Genomic DNA, 15,026 nt, shown 5'->3' with positions numbered 1-15,026 from the left:
CAACCCAAGCCAGCACACCACGGAGGTACTGCTGGATTCACAAGTTCCCAAGAGGGGCCATCAACAGATGACTGGAGGAAGACAATACGGCATATGGACACAGAAAAAGCTCTTTCTTTAATTCAGCTGTAAAGAGAAACGTCATCCACAGAGAAGTGGGTGGAAGTAAAGAGAAGAGGCTAAATCAAGCCAGAACCAGGACAGGTGCCGTGTGTTTTCTCTCACATGTGGAATCTAGATGGAAAAACGTATACATATATGTAGAGGAAGAGAGTAGAGATGAAACTATGTGGCCGGGAGAATGGTGTCTACAGGGCAAGTGGGGGGAGCAAGAGAGGGTGGTGCTGGGAGAAAAGGAGAGACATTGCATGCTTTCTCTCATTCCTAAACTCTAGATTTAAATGTCTGCATGCCATAGAAACATACGGAGTGTTAAGTTCAGTGGAAACCATCAGCAGGAGGTGAGGGGTCAGGGGAGTGTATAATGGGGTGAATGTGGGAAAAAATACAGTGACTGATGTCAGTTCCTAAAGAAACCTGGACCAAGTCTCACTCAGAACCTGTGGCTCCTCCCAACACTTCTTGCCCACCACCCTACCAAAGCCTCCCTCTCCCAGGGCTGTGCTTCCCTTCCCTCAGCCTCTGATCGCTGTGTAACTTAGCCGTCTTAGTGTAACTTTAATTTTTTTCAAACCTTATTTTTAATGATGGTTCTTAGATGCTTTAACCTCCCTTGTAGCCCACCACAAACCAGAGGTAAGGGAAAAGAAAAGCTATGGGGGAAGTGGACCTGTTTAGAAAGGTTGTTTAGAGCAACTCCCATCTGTGCTGTCTGGAAATCAGCAGTTCAGTTCACAGATTAGCAGGCAGCAGCAGCTCGACCCACTTGCAAACATTCCACAGATACATCAGCCGTCCATTTCGGTAGAGTTGGGTAAGCAAAAACAGTGACATGACCTAGCAGAGACAGCCAGGCCTCAGGCTGAGCTCCAGTCAGCAGGAGGGACCAAGAGGAACATGGGGAGTTCTTGGCTGTTCCTCTCTCAGCGAAGCAAAGATCAGTGAAGATGTGAGACCCACAAGTATTGCACAGCTAGCTGTACCAGCAAGCCAAGCTCTGCCTCCATCACTCCGTGGAGTCCTGTTTATGTCCCCCAAACATCATGCGTCCTCCACGGATCTTGCCTCAGCACAGGTCAAGACAGGTTTTGCCTCAGCACATGCATCCAACCAGCCGGATTAGTCAGAGTCCCAACAAATGCAGCTCAACTATGCAGAGTAAGGCGGAACAATACATGCATGTCGTCAGCAAAGAGTCCTTCATTGCGTGTCCTTTCACGTGCTTGCTTTAGCAAAACATCCTCTCTTCTGTGTCTGTTTCAGTAAAACATCCCTTCATGAGTCTGCCTTAGCCTTTTCGCCTGTGAAACACTCCTTCATGTGTTTGCCCCAGCAAAAACACCATCCAACACAGCTGACCTTCTAAAGAACCCTTAAGTTTCCACTTCATTTTGGACACACTCTCTCTTGGTCTCTTGGCTCTCTTAGTTCCTCTCCCGTCTCTCTTGCTGTCTTTGCTTCTCTTTCCTCTCACCGCACAGCTCAGTCTGCTGACCAACTTCGGTCTGGACCCTTCCAGATGCCCATGGCTACTTTCTCCCTCCTCTCTACAATACACCTTCTCCTCAATTATACTTTGGAGCAGCCACATCCTCATTTTTCGTTCAATCACTCTGTAGGTAAATGCCATAGTGAAATCCATTACTTTGAATGCTAACTTTAAAATAATAATACAATGAAGATTCAAACATGGTTGCTCTTGGTATTGGGGTTATAACCCAGGATTAAACTCTCAAGAGTTACCAGATAGCCCCTTGTGTTTATGGTTAAACTATTATTCTTAAAGCAGATTTCTCTCTGAGTAAAAAGCTTCAGTCATAGTCTTACTGGCCACATCATCTAGGATGGATGCCACAGGATGTTTTGTTCCATTTCCTCAACCGCTGAGTCTGTCTTTCTGTATTCCTGTCTAAGTCTTTCATGCTCGTCTTATTAAAGAACAGTCCAGTGAGCACTTATGTTCTTGAAAGGAAGGAATTTGACTTATATTCCACCCTGGATGAAGAGTTTTCCTCTTTCTCAAAAAGAATGAGTAGATCGTAGAGCTCGAGACGTGTTTCTGAGACAAGTATCAACTCTCAGGGAACTTGAAGGTTCTAGAAAGGTCATGGACAAGAAAGACTTCTAAGTGCCCCTGCAAGCTCGGTAGTTATGCCCTGACTGTCTTGTGTGTAGATCTGACACCCACCCAAAGCACAGTAATATTCTGGTAAAACTCCATTCTGATCCCAATCTGCAGAAGGCTTTGAAAATGACGCTAATGTCCAAACATATCCCATAGACTCTAGATAAAGACTGCAGTTGGAAGTCTCCTGCAGTGGTGTGTGCCTGTAATCCCAGCACTTGGGAGGCAGAGGCAGGAGGATCAGGAGTTCGAGGTCATCCTCATCTATATATCAAGTTCAAGATACTGAGGGCTACATGAGACCTTACATCAGAGGGGCAAATAAACTTACAGACCAAATAAAACCAGATCATATTCCTGCCGGCACACATACAGGATTTAAATAAGACCTCTGATTCATAAAATAATACTGAAATGTTCAGGATATAATATAAAAATTGACCAAACATTCAGAGAACAGTGAGTGTCTTAAAGAGAAGGGAACCATTAGACAGCAGTGTTAAAATAACAAATATGACAGCTTAAAGGACAAATGCTCTTGAAGTACGCAGTCCGAACCATCAGCAGAGACACAGAAGACACAAAAATGAACCAAATGGAAGTTTCATAATTTAAAACTAAAATGACTTAAATAAAATAAAATAAATAACTCCAAGATGGCCGTGACCTGGCTCGGCAGGAAACGGTGTTCGCTTCAATGCCTGGGACCCACAGGGTGGAAAGAGAGGACCAACCCCTCCCTGCAAGCTGTCCTCTTACTTCCAAACCCCGCCTTAGCACACTCACATGTGCACACATACAGATACATATACACACATGCATGTACACACACACACACACACACACACACACACACAAATAAGTGTAACTTTAAAACAGCTTTTAAAAAATAACATGAAGGGGCTGGGGATTTAGCTCAGTGGTAGAGTGCTTGCCTAGCAAGCACAAGGCCCTGGGTTCGGTCCCCAGCTCTGGAAAAAAAGAAAAGGAAAAAAAATAACATGAAGCATTAGGCAGTTCACTGACATGGTGGGAATACTGTGATGGGAACGAAGGGTCCCTACACTCACAGAAAGGATCTAATGCAAACTGCAAAGACCAGGATAGACCGAAAGCAGCAAATGGAGCTGCAGGCGGCTGTGGGATCTCAAACACTAATAGCTCTCAAGCTACAGGGAAATGAGAACAGCACATAAAATTAAGTTTGAAAATTAAATACTAAAATTTTTCAAATTTTATGAGATACATAATCCTAAATACTCTGTACCAGTGGCTTTCAACCTTCCTAATGCTGCGAGCCTTTAATACAGCTCCTCACGGTGTGGTGAAATAAGTTATTTCATTGCTACTTCATAACTGTAATTCTGCTGCTGTTATGAATCATAATGTAAATATCTCGTCTGCAGGGTACTGCATAGGCAAACCCTAAAGGGGTCGTGACCCGCAGGTTGAGAACCATTGCTGTAGCTTGTCAGCAAACCTCTAGCACTTTCAGCCTGGAAAAGTCCATATCCTGACACGTTACAATGAAACTATTGAAAACTGAAGACAAAGAGGGGGGAAAGCTTGAAAATAGCTAAAAATAAGGAATGATCTCTTTAAAGGAAATGGTTATTTAAATGGCTCCGTGCTTCTTACTGGAGGCCACAGAGGACAGTGGGTGTGGAGCAGGTGAAATCGCTAAAAGAAACTTGTCAGAATGCCAAGGTAAGTAACCAGTCCTAAACAGGACTTCTCTACCGCTCCCTCAAAGGTCCAGAGAGCGTCACAGAGGAGCGATATAAAGAATGGAAGACCCGAAGGATACAGAGGATACGGGAAAGGCCATGCCCTGGACATGACATGCTGTGCACTCCTGACGTCACCAATGTCGCACTTTCCTGCACAAGATTGTGTGCTCCAGCATTCCACCTTGGATGCAGGAGGGACACAAGTGGCCTCGTGCCTCCCTGAGGCAATAGGACAGTTAACAGTAGCCAGGGAGGGAGTATCACTTCCTCCAGCCGTGCTCCAGAAGAAAGGCCCCCACTCACCCACGCTCATGCAGGCCAACCTAGTTAAAATCAGGGGCCACAAGGGAAATAAAAATAAAGAAGGCAGAGATGTAGGAAGGGAACTAGCAAAGAAGATGTTGGTCAGTGGAATCGCAAGGAGGGTGAGAGAGGGAAAAGGGGTGAACGCAAATGGCAGAACATTCAACACCTGTGCGACCCTGTCAAAAAAGGAAGATGACTATTCAAGAAAACTGGACTGCCAGCTCCAAATTCTATCCTGAAAAAAATTATTTATGTGTGGGGTGTGTGTGTGTGTGTGTGTGTGTGTGTGTGTGTGTGTGTGTGTGTGTGGTGTGTGTGTAGGGGGTGTGGGTGTGTGTGTGGTCTGTGTGTGTATGTGTGTGTGTGGTCTGTGTGTAGGGGGCTGTGGAGGTGCATGTGGTGTGTGTGTGTGTGTGTGTGTGTGTGTGTGTGTGTGTGTGGTGTATGTCTGTGTGTATGTGTAGGGGGTGTGGTGTGTGTACTGTGGTCTGTGTTTGTGTGTGTGTGTGTTCGTGTGTGTGTTTGTGTGTGTGGTGTGTGTGTAGGGGGTGTGGGTGTGTGTGTATATGTGTGTGTGGTCTGTGTGTGTATGTGTGTGTGTGGTCTGTGTTTGTGTTTGTGTGTGTGTGTTTGTGTGTGTGTTTGTGTGTGTGGTGTGTGTGTAGGGGGTGTGGGTGTGTGTGTGGTCTGTGTGTGTATCTGTGTGTGTGGTCTGTGTGTGTATCTGTGTGTGTGGTCTGTGTGTAGGGGGCTGTGGAGGTGCATGTGGTGTGTGTGTGTGTGTGTGTGTGGTGTATGTCTGTGTGTATGTGTAGGGGGTGTGGTGTGTGTACTGTGGTCTGTGTGTGTATGTGTGTGTGTGGCCTGTGAGAGGGTGTGTGCGGGGCTGTAGTATGTGTGTGTATATGTGTGTGGTGTGTGTTTGTGTGTATGTGTGTGGTGTGTGTCTGTGTGTATGTATATGTGTGGTGTGTGTCTATGTGTGTGTGGGGTGTGTGTGTGTGTGTGTGTGTGTGTGTGTGTGTGTGTGCAGGAATGAAGGTAAAATAGACCCTTTGGGTTAAGTAAAAGAATGCTCACAGATGGTTGAAGGGCCACTGTTCTGAAGAACCACTGGAGAACATTCTTCATCAAAGGATTTGTACCAACAGGACAGAGCGTGGGGGTAAAGGATGGCCACAGAAATGGGGACAATCAGAGCAAATGGAAGCCACATAGCTCCTCTGTTGGCTTCTTTGAAGTCGGTGTGATTGTTGATAGCAAACATTGTCTGATGCTCTTGTTCTCAGGTCATGGCAGCTATAGGAAGTGTCATGGCGAAGGAGCTGGTGAGAGGGCCAAGTGTCTAGGCTGCCCGTAGGGGTGACATAGTTCTTCTAAGGAGACTATGAAAAGTGTGTCTTTTGGGATCCCTAGGGCTCCCACTTATAACACCAGACCCTGGGATGTGGGGAGGTGTTCATAGGAAAGCTCCCATTGTGATCCTGCTCTCAGTGTTGGGAGCCAGTATACCACAGAAGCTTGATTCCTAGTCACTTGTGACACTGTTTCCCATCAATAAGAGACATGGTGGGTAATTGGAAAGTGATTCTGAAGCAACATGGGAGATTACAGGGTCTAGGCAATGACTGAAGAAGTGGGTATGTTCTCTGAGTTCAAGTTGACAGGACGCTCTTTGGTACCCGTTCCCTTCCCCTGGCCTGGTAACCAAGACTACAGTAGACAGCATCTGCTCCTCATGAGGGGACCTTAAAGAAACAAATGACAAACTTACTCTTGTGACTTACACAATACCCCTGGCACTAAAATGCTGTGCATGGTCTCTAGTTAAACCCAATGAGACGTCCAGGGAAAGCACACGGAATTCTATTGGATGGTGTGTGCTTGTTTTTGGAAAACTAGTGATGCACACATTTGGGTCAGATGCATACAACCCTAAGAATTAATATTTGGGCCAGACATGGTGGCACCTACCATTAATCCAAGCACTTGGGAGGCAAGAAGCAGGCAGATCTCTGGGTTCCGGGCCAGCCAAGGATACTGTGAGACCCTGTCTCCAAAGAACAACCATTTTAGTAATAATAAAAACAGACGAGTAGAAGTCACTCTTTGGTTTTGGTCATTCTTTCTAAGAAAAGGAACAAAAGCGGAGGTGGCAGTAAAGAGGGAGCTGCCTCCAGTATCAGAGGCCCTGGAGCCCTGGATCTGAGCCCCCACAACGGGGAGATCAAGAGGGCAGGCCAGGGCTAGAGATGGGGCTTTGATTTTTTATAATATGGATTCATAATTTAATAAACACTGCTACCTCACGGCAGTTCTATTCCAATATGTCTGGCATAGACTCGGGTGACCCACAAATGTTTGTCCCTCTTTTCTACCTCTTCCCTGGGGACGTGGACAATCCTTAGAGGGACATATCTTCGTCTCTGAATGCAGACCTCCCTGGGATCCCACACAAGTGTGCTTGAAGCCATGATGCAACCTCTTGGCTTGGCGGAGAACTTGCCATCCACAGGACAGCTAATCCCTCTTCCTTTCCACGGTGATCAGGCAGAGCATTCACACGGTCCAGTCCGGTGTGGCTCCACGGACGGGGTGTGTGTACTTTCCCAGACCATGGAGGCAGGATGGGAGGGGGACAGCAGCGCGATTCGAGTGTCTGTGTCTGGTTCCGACTGCAGCTGTGTATTTCCCCAGGTGAATTTTAAAACCAGTCCAAATTCATCAACCTCTTCTGAAGAGCCCTACACACCAGCAACTTGTGTTGTGCTGAGAAGCCTCTGTGGGTAAGGAGGAACTGGGAAAGGACAGGATGCAGGATTCTGTCACTAAGCCAGCCCCTCTGCCGCCTACATTCTGGCATCCGGCCCTTTCAGCGCGCGCGCGCATGCGTCCGGACCTGCATTTCATTTCGGCCATTGTTAGTTATGGGTGCTGCAGCAGGCTGGACCACTGTATCCAGGTTGCTTCCTAACCTGGCTCAGAGTAAAAGGGAAGAAAAATAGAAGCAAAGGGAACCAGAGCCCCTTGCAGCCTGGGCATCTGCAGAGACCAAGCCCTCACTATCATCAGCCAAGCTTTGGCACCCATCTGGAGGTCAGGAGACAGGAGATGCGCTTCCATGAACCCACGGCCTCCGTCTGCAAAGTAAGATGTAGTTTAAAAACTCTCAAAGGCCCCTTCGACCTCTGATTTTCTGAGTCATTGGGATTTACAGCGAAATAAAACGGGGGGATCTAAAATACACTCTCATTTTTAACAAAAATTAGGAAGGCTATGGTTCCCCCCTCTGCATTCGACTTGTGGCTCCTGCCATCCCAGAAGAGGCTGACACATTCGGTTCACCATGGATCTGGAAAGGGAGAGGCCACCACAGCGCAGCCCCGCCCCTCTCTGGCCCTCATTCACTTCATGTGCTGAGTATTTCTTTAGAATGGGTGATGGTGCTCACAAGAAGCCAAGGCCAAGAGGGCAGGAAGGAGTCTGCTTGTTCTCGCTCAGGAGAGCCAGAAAACAGCAAACAGCTGGGACAGGTCTCTGTCTAGGTCACTCCCCTGCTGGGAGCATTGGATGGCTTTCTGTGTTCATCAGTTCAGACGAGTTCCTGGGAGGACTCTGACTATGGAGGGGTTGGGCCTCTCAGCAGGGTCACTGGCTGTCCCCATCCTGGCCCCATGTGGTGTCCTGGGAAGCCACATTTCCAAGACTGCATCTGTGGCTGCAGAAGGGACCTGGAGATGTCAGCAAACCCAGGCAGGAAGTAACATTGAGCGGATTCAACCTGGAAAAATGTGGCCACTGCATCAGGGGATAATAATCAGAAACACAAATCCTCAGGTGGGAGGGGGGGTGCCTGGAACAGGGCGCAACCAGCCAGCATTTGGACAGGAGTTGCAACGTGATCCAGTGATGAGAATTTGTGAACTGGATGCAGAGAGGTGATACCCCAGTGAGAACCGGGAAGGAACAGGGGTGGGGCTGAGCAGCTGCTCCAAGGCTCCTGAGAGGCTAGAACAGAGACCAAGCAGAAATGGCAGAAGGCAGGCCAAGTCAGACTGCAGAGAGCAGAGGTCGTGGGCAGCTGACTGGAAGCCTGGCACAAGGTCAGGAGGCAGGGTGTGGCCAAAATGACCCTAAGCCTTGTCTTGAACTTTAGCTGTGACTGCAGAACTCCAGCAGCGGACGTGTTTGTTGATGCGGGTAGACGGAGGAACCCAAAGCAACAGAAAACGCTCAAGTTCAAGTGACTGGGTCAGTCAGTTGCGTGTCCCAAGTCAGAAGCAGAGCTGGGGAAAAGGTTCTGCTCGGCAGACAGTGAGACTCCCTCCTCCCCAAGCCCACAATCCTCCCACTGCTCCACTGCCTAGAACATGGGAGCCTCAAGGATAAAGCCCCTGAGAGAAATCTTCACGTACATTAAACCCAGTGGGACCAATCAGCTGCATGCCATCTGACGGAGGCCTTGGCCATCATATACTTGCTCTAGAGGGATTTAGGCCAGACCTTAAGAAGAACTTCCCTCTTGAGTCTTGAGATATTGCATGAGTAAGCAAAAGAGGCGGTTTCAATGATTCTTCTTCAAAAGGTTTATTAGCTAAATTGTACTTGGTACAAAAAGGAGGCATCCCCTCGGCAGTGGATGAGAGGAGCACCTTGCTTCAAACAAAAAAATGAAACTCCGAAGCCAAGGTTTAAGTGGCAAACAAATTAACGTGAGTGTTCACTAAAAGAAAAGAAAGCCATCGGGGCAACATTAACTTGGTTAAACTTAAAATAGGCTCTCTGTGTGACAAGCCAGACTTCTAGATCGAACTCTAACAGAGAGATGGAACGTTTCTGCAGGAGCCCAGGGGTGCACAGGTCTCTATGGCAATAGGAACATCTTCCTAGGAGCCATGTTGTGGGGCCCTTTGTAATGAAGCACCAGGCCTCCGGTCTTAATCTTGGGAGAGCTTTAGGGAGGGAAGGAGGGGCAGCTGTTGTGCGTGGCCTCTGAAGGCTGTAGCAGATGTCGGAGCCTCTCCCTGGCCCACACCAGAGCAGAAGAAACACAGCCAGGGCCCTGGTTGAGACTTGACTTATACAAGGTCTTCACAGCTGCAAAGAACAATAAAAGCTCTTGGAGAAACTTCAGATCTAAGATTAGGGAGCCGAAAGAGCAGCAAATGTTGGGGTTCCCAGAGCCCCCCCCCGAGGTACACTCATGATTGTCAATATTGTCACTTGGTTACTGTGGAGAACAAGGAGTGTGGGGCCCACACGGGGCACCCAACCTTACATCAATCACTGACAGATTGGGGTGCAGCATCGCTCTGACATTGGAACTGAGTCTTCTGCCAGAACTTTCTCCTTCTAGGGATTTCCGAGTACACTACCATTCTCGGTTCCTGTCACCCTGGTGAGACAGGATGTGTATAGAGAGGAAGGGAGAATAGAGACAGAGATAAGGACAGAGACAGACACAGGGACCGGGTGACAGGGACAGAGACAGAGAAAACAAGGTCAGGGCAGACACCTTGCAATTACCCATCTGGGTAAAAGTGTCAAGCAGATAGCCCATGGCCTGGAGGGAATTATGTTGTGCATTTGGGACCAGGAGATCCTAGCCTATCCATGTAATTCTGCCTGGCTTAGATTTGGATTAATGACTGAATTAGCTTCCCTTTCCTGAGCATCCTCACAGCAGGCTGGAATGACCCAGAATGCCAGAGGCAGTGAGCAGATTAGGCATCTGCCCTGACTAATTAGCCCCTGTGAGGAGGGAACAGACAGCTTTACAGTGGTCACACTTTGTGGTGCAAAGCAGTCTCCAACCTTCTCTCCTTCACTCAACCCTGACATCCCAGGAGGTGCTCCCTGTGTAACGGTGCTCCTCCTCTCAGGGTGTGGGAGACCTGTGCACTCAAGAGGTGCTCCATCCCACGCATCACATAGCTGACACGCATTAGGCTCTGAAGTAAGCGGCTTAAGAATGCTTGGGTAAAGGAAGGAGGGGGCGGTCCCATCTGGGGCCAGAGCTGCTGCCAGAGAGCCAGTGGGATGTGGTTTCCAGCATTCTGCATTCTGCGTTCTGCCCCACCTGCTGCTGCTGCTTTGATCCTGGTTTTGTTTGGGTTTTTTGTTTGTTTTGTTTTGTTTTTTCAGAAGGGTGGCTACAGTAAATCCAGACAGTTGTGACCAATCAGAGCAAGGGGCTGACTATGTTTGAGGGAAAAGGAAGGCCACTGAAGAGGAATGGAGAGCTTCCCTTGAAGAAACCCCTCCTGACTCGATCTCATCCCTCCTGCTGCTACCCAGGGGCAGAAATAACCAGAGCAGCTAGGGACGATCTCAGCTCAGTCCTGCTCCCATGTGCTGGCCCACCACACTGTCCTTTCTGTGTGGCTGTACTCTCACAAGCTCTCCAGATGTCACGGGACTCCAGGCCTCCACAGTCTAGGCCCTCTCCCCATCTTCCGGTCATCCTAGCCGTGCCTTCCAAGAAGCCTGACTGCCTGTCACCCCAGCCTTCTGGCTCCAGACCCATCCACCCCTCTCAGGAGTTGTCTGATGCAGGCTGAGTCTGACCATACAGGTAGCCCTGAGGTAGCTTAAGGTAGATACAGGAGCCCAGCTATCACCTGCCCACTACCTCCTACCTACGATTGAAGGAAAAGAAACAGTCTGCAGAGAGAGGAAGCCAAGAATGGAACATCCGTTCTCCACTCCTGGGCCCTTTTAAATAACCAGATACTCCAGATTCTGGGGGCCAGGACCACCCTTCCCATTCTACACAGGGGTAAGAGCAGAAGGGTACTACAGCCACCAAGCTCAGTCTCAGGTCCAGATCCTGGGGTGGCACAAATCGTACAAGTTACCAACTCCCCATCACTTTAGACTAGGGGACATGCTGTTCAGGGATTCAGTATGGTCCACAGTTCTCCTGACCACCTCCCATCAGACAGCTGCACTCCTTCAGAAGGTGGGAAGAGGGGCTGGGGAGAAGGCTCAGTGGTTAAAAGCACTGGTCATTCTTCCCAAAGACCCAGCTTTGATTCCCAGCACAAACATGGCTGCTCACAAGCACCTGTAGCTCCAACCCCAAGGCACCCATCGCCCTCGTCTGGTCTCTGCGGGTACTGCATGTGCATGCTACACATACACGCTGTACACACAAAATAAAGACAAAAGTTAAAAAATATTTTTTAAAACTGGTAAGATTGGAAAGAAGCTCAATTTAACCTGGGTGGCAAACACACAAGGAGTTAAAAGTGCAAATGTAAGCACGGTGGGTGTACTGGCTAGTTTTATGTCATCTTGACACTGACTAGAGCCATTGTAGAAAGAGCAACCTCAATTGATAAAATACCTCCACTGGATTGGCCTCTGTACAAGTCTATGGTGCGTTGTCTTGATTGATGACTAAGATGGGAGGGCCCAGCCCATTGTGGGTGGTGCCATCCCTGGGCTGGTGGTCCTGGGTTCTATAAAGACACAGGCTGAGCAAGCCATGTGGAGCGAGACAATAACCAGCATCCCTTTGTGGCCTCTGAATCAGCCCCTGCCTCCAGGTTCCTGCCCTGCTTGAGTTCCTGTCCTGACTTCCTTCGATCATAGACTGTGATGTGACAGCATAAGAAAAATAAACATTTTTCTCCTCCTTTTGCTCATGATAACGTCATCATATCACTAAGAGCCCTAAGATACTGGGAGAGCCAACTTGTCTGACTATACTACTCATGAAGCGTTTCCCCTGGGGAGTTGTAACTTACAGATCACAAATACGAGATAGAGTGAGCGTGGCCAAGAACTTGTACAAAGACACACATCCGGGAAACGAGCCCTTCAATCTATACCCAGATCTCATCCCAGGGTGGCACACCACTGGGGAAGAGGACAGAAGTCACCACCTGATTTTGTAATCATTCAGCAAACGGCCCGTGCTGTCAGGCTATGGCCCAGGTTACTCTAGACATGTCTTCCCACCTCCACAGTGCATCCTGGGAACAGTACCTGGCAATGCACATAACACTGTATTCACACGTGGGTAGTGTGCACAGGAAACTGGCACCAGGTCCACACAAACTCCAGGTGGCCCAGGGCTTCCACCCCGAAACCTTTGGGGATTCCTGTGTTTTCACCTCACAGAGGTTAGAACACAGCAGCTCATCCATCACATTCCTTCCCTCCTGATTGGCTATTCCCAAAATGCCGCAAAAGGCTCAGCCCTCCCTGAGGCTTGAGAAACACCAGGCCTCCCATAGCTGTGGGTGACTTAGGTGCAAGACCCTAGGCTGGCAGAGCCCTGAGACTCAGGAACATGACTTCATTGGTTCCTAAACTCCGATCCCTACAGGGTCTAACAACCACATAATACAACAGAAAGCAGCAGGTGAGGCCACACCCAAGCCAACAATGCCCCTCCAAAATGGGTTCACATTCTGTAGATATCACAATAAACCCAGGGTTCCCTAAGAGGCAAAACCACAAGGTCTGTCCCCTGAATCTTAATAGATTCACAAACCCTCTAATTTCAGCTGAGCTTCTGGGCAGAGGACTGAAGATGGAGTCTAGTCTCTCTGATTAAACATCATGACCAAAGGCAAGTTGGGCAGGAAAGAGTTTATTTGGCTTGCATTTCCATGTCACAGTCCATCATTAAAGGAATTCAGGCCAGGAGCTCAAGGCTGGAGTCAGAGACCATAGAGGAACACTGCCCACTGGATTGCTCCTCTTGCCCTTGCTCACCTAACTTTCTTTTTTTTTTTTTTTTTCGGAGCTGGGGACCGAACCCAGGGCCTTGCGCTTCCTAGGCAAGCGCTCTACCACTGAGCTAAATCCCCAACCCCATCACCTAACTTTCTTATACAACCCAGGACCGACCGTCCAGAGGTGGCACTGCCCACAGTAGGCTGGGCCATCCCACATTAATCATTAATCAAGTAAATACCTCTACTCCAGGCTGGAAAGATAGATTAACCATTAAAAGCTAGACTCACGACCATAAACATAAGAAAATGGCCCCACTGACTTGCCTCCTGGCCAATCTCATTGAAGCAATCACGCAACTGAGGCTCCATCTTACCGGATAACTCTAGCTTGTGTAGAGTTGACAAAACGTTAACCATTACGGTTCCCAGGATGCAGCTGTCCTTTCTGGTAATGTAAACTCGGCAATCAGTCCCTCTGGCTGCCCCTGCCTTTATGCCCACCATAACCATCAGCTTGGGTCCCTTTCTTCTCATCATCTATGGCTGAGAATACATGGAGGTGAGCCATGGCTTTATTGGTGACCAGCCCACAAGCAAATGCATTGTCTCCTTTGGAGAAAGGCCACCACTCCACACAAAGCTACCAATTTGCACACCCAAAACAAGAGCCAGCCCAGCAAACCCAATGCCCAGTTGGATATTGTAGGTTTGGGAATGGCAGACCGGGAAGGAATATTAGAGACTCCCAGGATCCAGTTCCTTTTGAAAAGTCCTTTGCAAAAGTCCTTAAATTCCCTGAATGTTTAATCTCCACATTCAAACTAGGAAGTGCTTTGTAAATAACCCACGGTGCATGCAACAAGGGAAACAACCCACCCAGATTGCATTGTGAATGAAATATGGCTAGCTAACTCTGAGACTTTTTGTGCATGTTCTACACTCTTCTGCCTGCCTTTTCTGGAAGAAGGCTGACGGGCTCCAAAGATTGAACAGAAGGTACACAAGAACGAATCAGAACTGAGAAAATTACTGCAGTCCTGTGATGGCTCAATGAACTGGGAAACACATTCTCAAGTTTTACCTCAGTTTGGAACCTTTTCTGTGGTGCTAGCCCTCCAGCTGGTGGGTTGAAGCATTCTGGGCAAGCACTCTTCACTGACCTACAATTGTTAGTTCACTATGGTCTACCTCAATCCAAGCTATATAAAACCAGCATTGTCAGAGTCATGATTTGGTAAGCCCATGATGGATGCCTAAGCCTCTCCTATCCCACATGAAGTGTCAGCTCCGGGGAGCAGCAGGTAGGAGAGAGCAGGACTCAGGAGCAGGCGCTCTAGCCTTCTCCTCACTCCCTTCCTGGGTTCAAACAGACCGTGGACACTAACCACCTGCCTTCAAAGCACAGCAGATACTCTAGTGACTAATTCACAGGTACCAAAAACCCGGGGCCCAAGATAAAACATCTCTATGCCTCTCTAAGCCCCTAGCAGAAGCTGCAAATGTCCCCAGCTGGCCTCCCTTCACACCAGGAAGACAGGACTCCTGGTAGTTATATAGGTGTGGAGAAAAAATTTAAAGATTTGTCAACTGTTTTGAGACACAAAACCCAAGACACACCAGTGAAATGCAAGGACCCTCTCTTTAGAATGTTTAGAAATGTATAGTAAGGACAAGACTGAGTTTATAGACGGAGGTTTTCAAGTATAAACAGGGGCTGGGATTATGGTCAGTAACATACTTGCCCAGTGAGCATGGCCACCTGAGCTCAGGACCTCAGCACCCATGAAAAAGCAGGATGCAGTTGTTCCTACCTAGGATCCTAGCATAGGGGCAGCAGAGGCAGAAGGATCCTTGGAGTTCACTGTCCAGCCAACCTAACCTGCCTGATGAGCCCCAGGTCCTAGAGAGAGACACTGTCTCAAAACATAAAGGACCAACGCCCAAAGCTGCCCTCCACAGGCACATGTGTGCACACATACACGCGTGCTTGCACACCTGCACACACAGGAATATGTGTGTGTGCGCACACACATGCACGCACACACACACACACAC

At 48.5% G+C, this 15,026-nt stretch overlaps 1 protein-coding gene and 1 long non-coding RNA gene across 3 annotated transcripts in view; both read right to left on the bottom strand.

Moving 5' to 3' along the window:
- Nucleotides 1-15,026, bottom strand: part of Ano2 (anoctamin 2) — a 341,360-nt gene that overhangs the window by 315,558 nt on the left and 10,776 nt on the right. The window lies entirely within an intron of this gene.
- Nucleotides 8,844-12,503, bottom strand: LOC134486685 (uncharacterized). Its single transcript, XR_010066026.1, has 2 exons — nt 12,274-12,503; nt 8,844-9,378 (listed from the first exon to the last, which is right to left on the bottom strand). It is a non-coding gene; the product is annotated as an uncharacterized LOC134486685 (long non-coding RNA).

Source organism: Rattus norvegicus, chromosome 4 (assembly GCF_036323735.1).
Source record: "Rattus norvegicus strain BN/NHsdMcwi chromosome 4, GRCr8, whole genome shotgun sequence".
In the NCBI taxonomy this organism is placed as follows: Eukaryota; Metazoa; Chordata; class Mammalia; order Rodentia; family Muridae; genus Rattus; species Rattus norvegicus.
The sequence above is the reverse complement of the archived record's forward strand: the minus strand, read 5'-3'. Positions and strand labels throughout refer to the sequence as shown.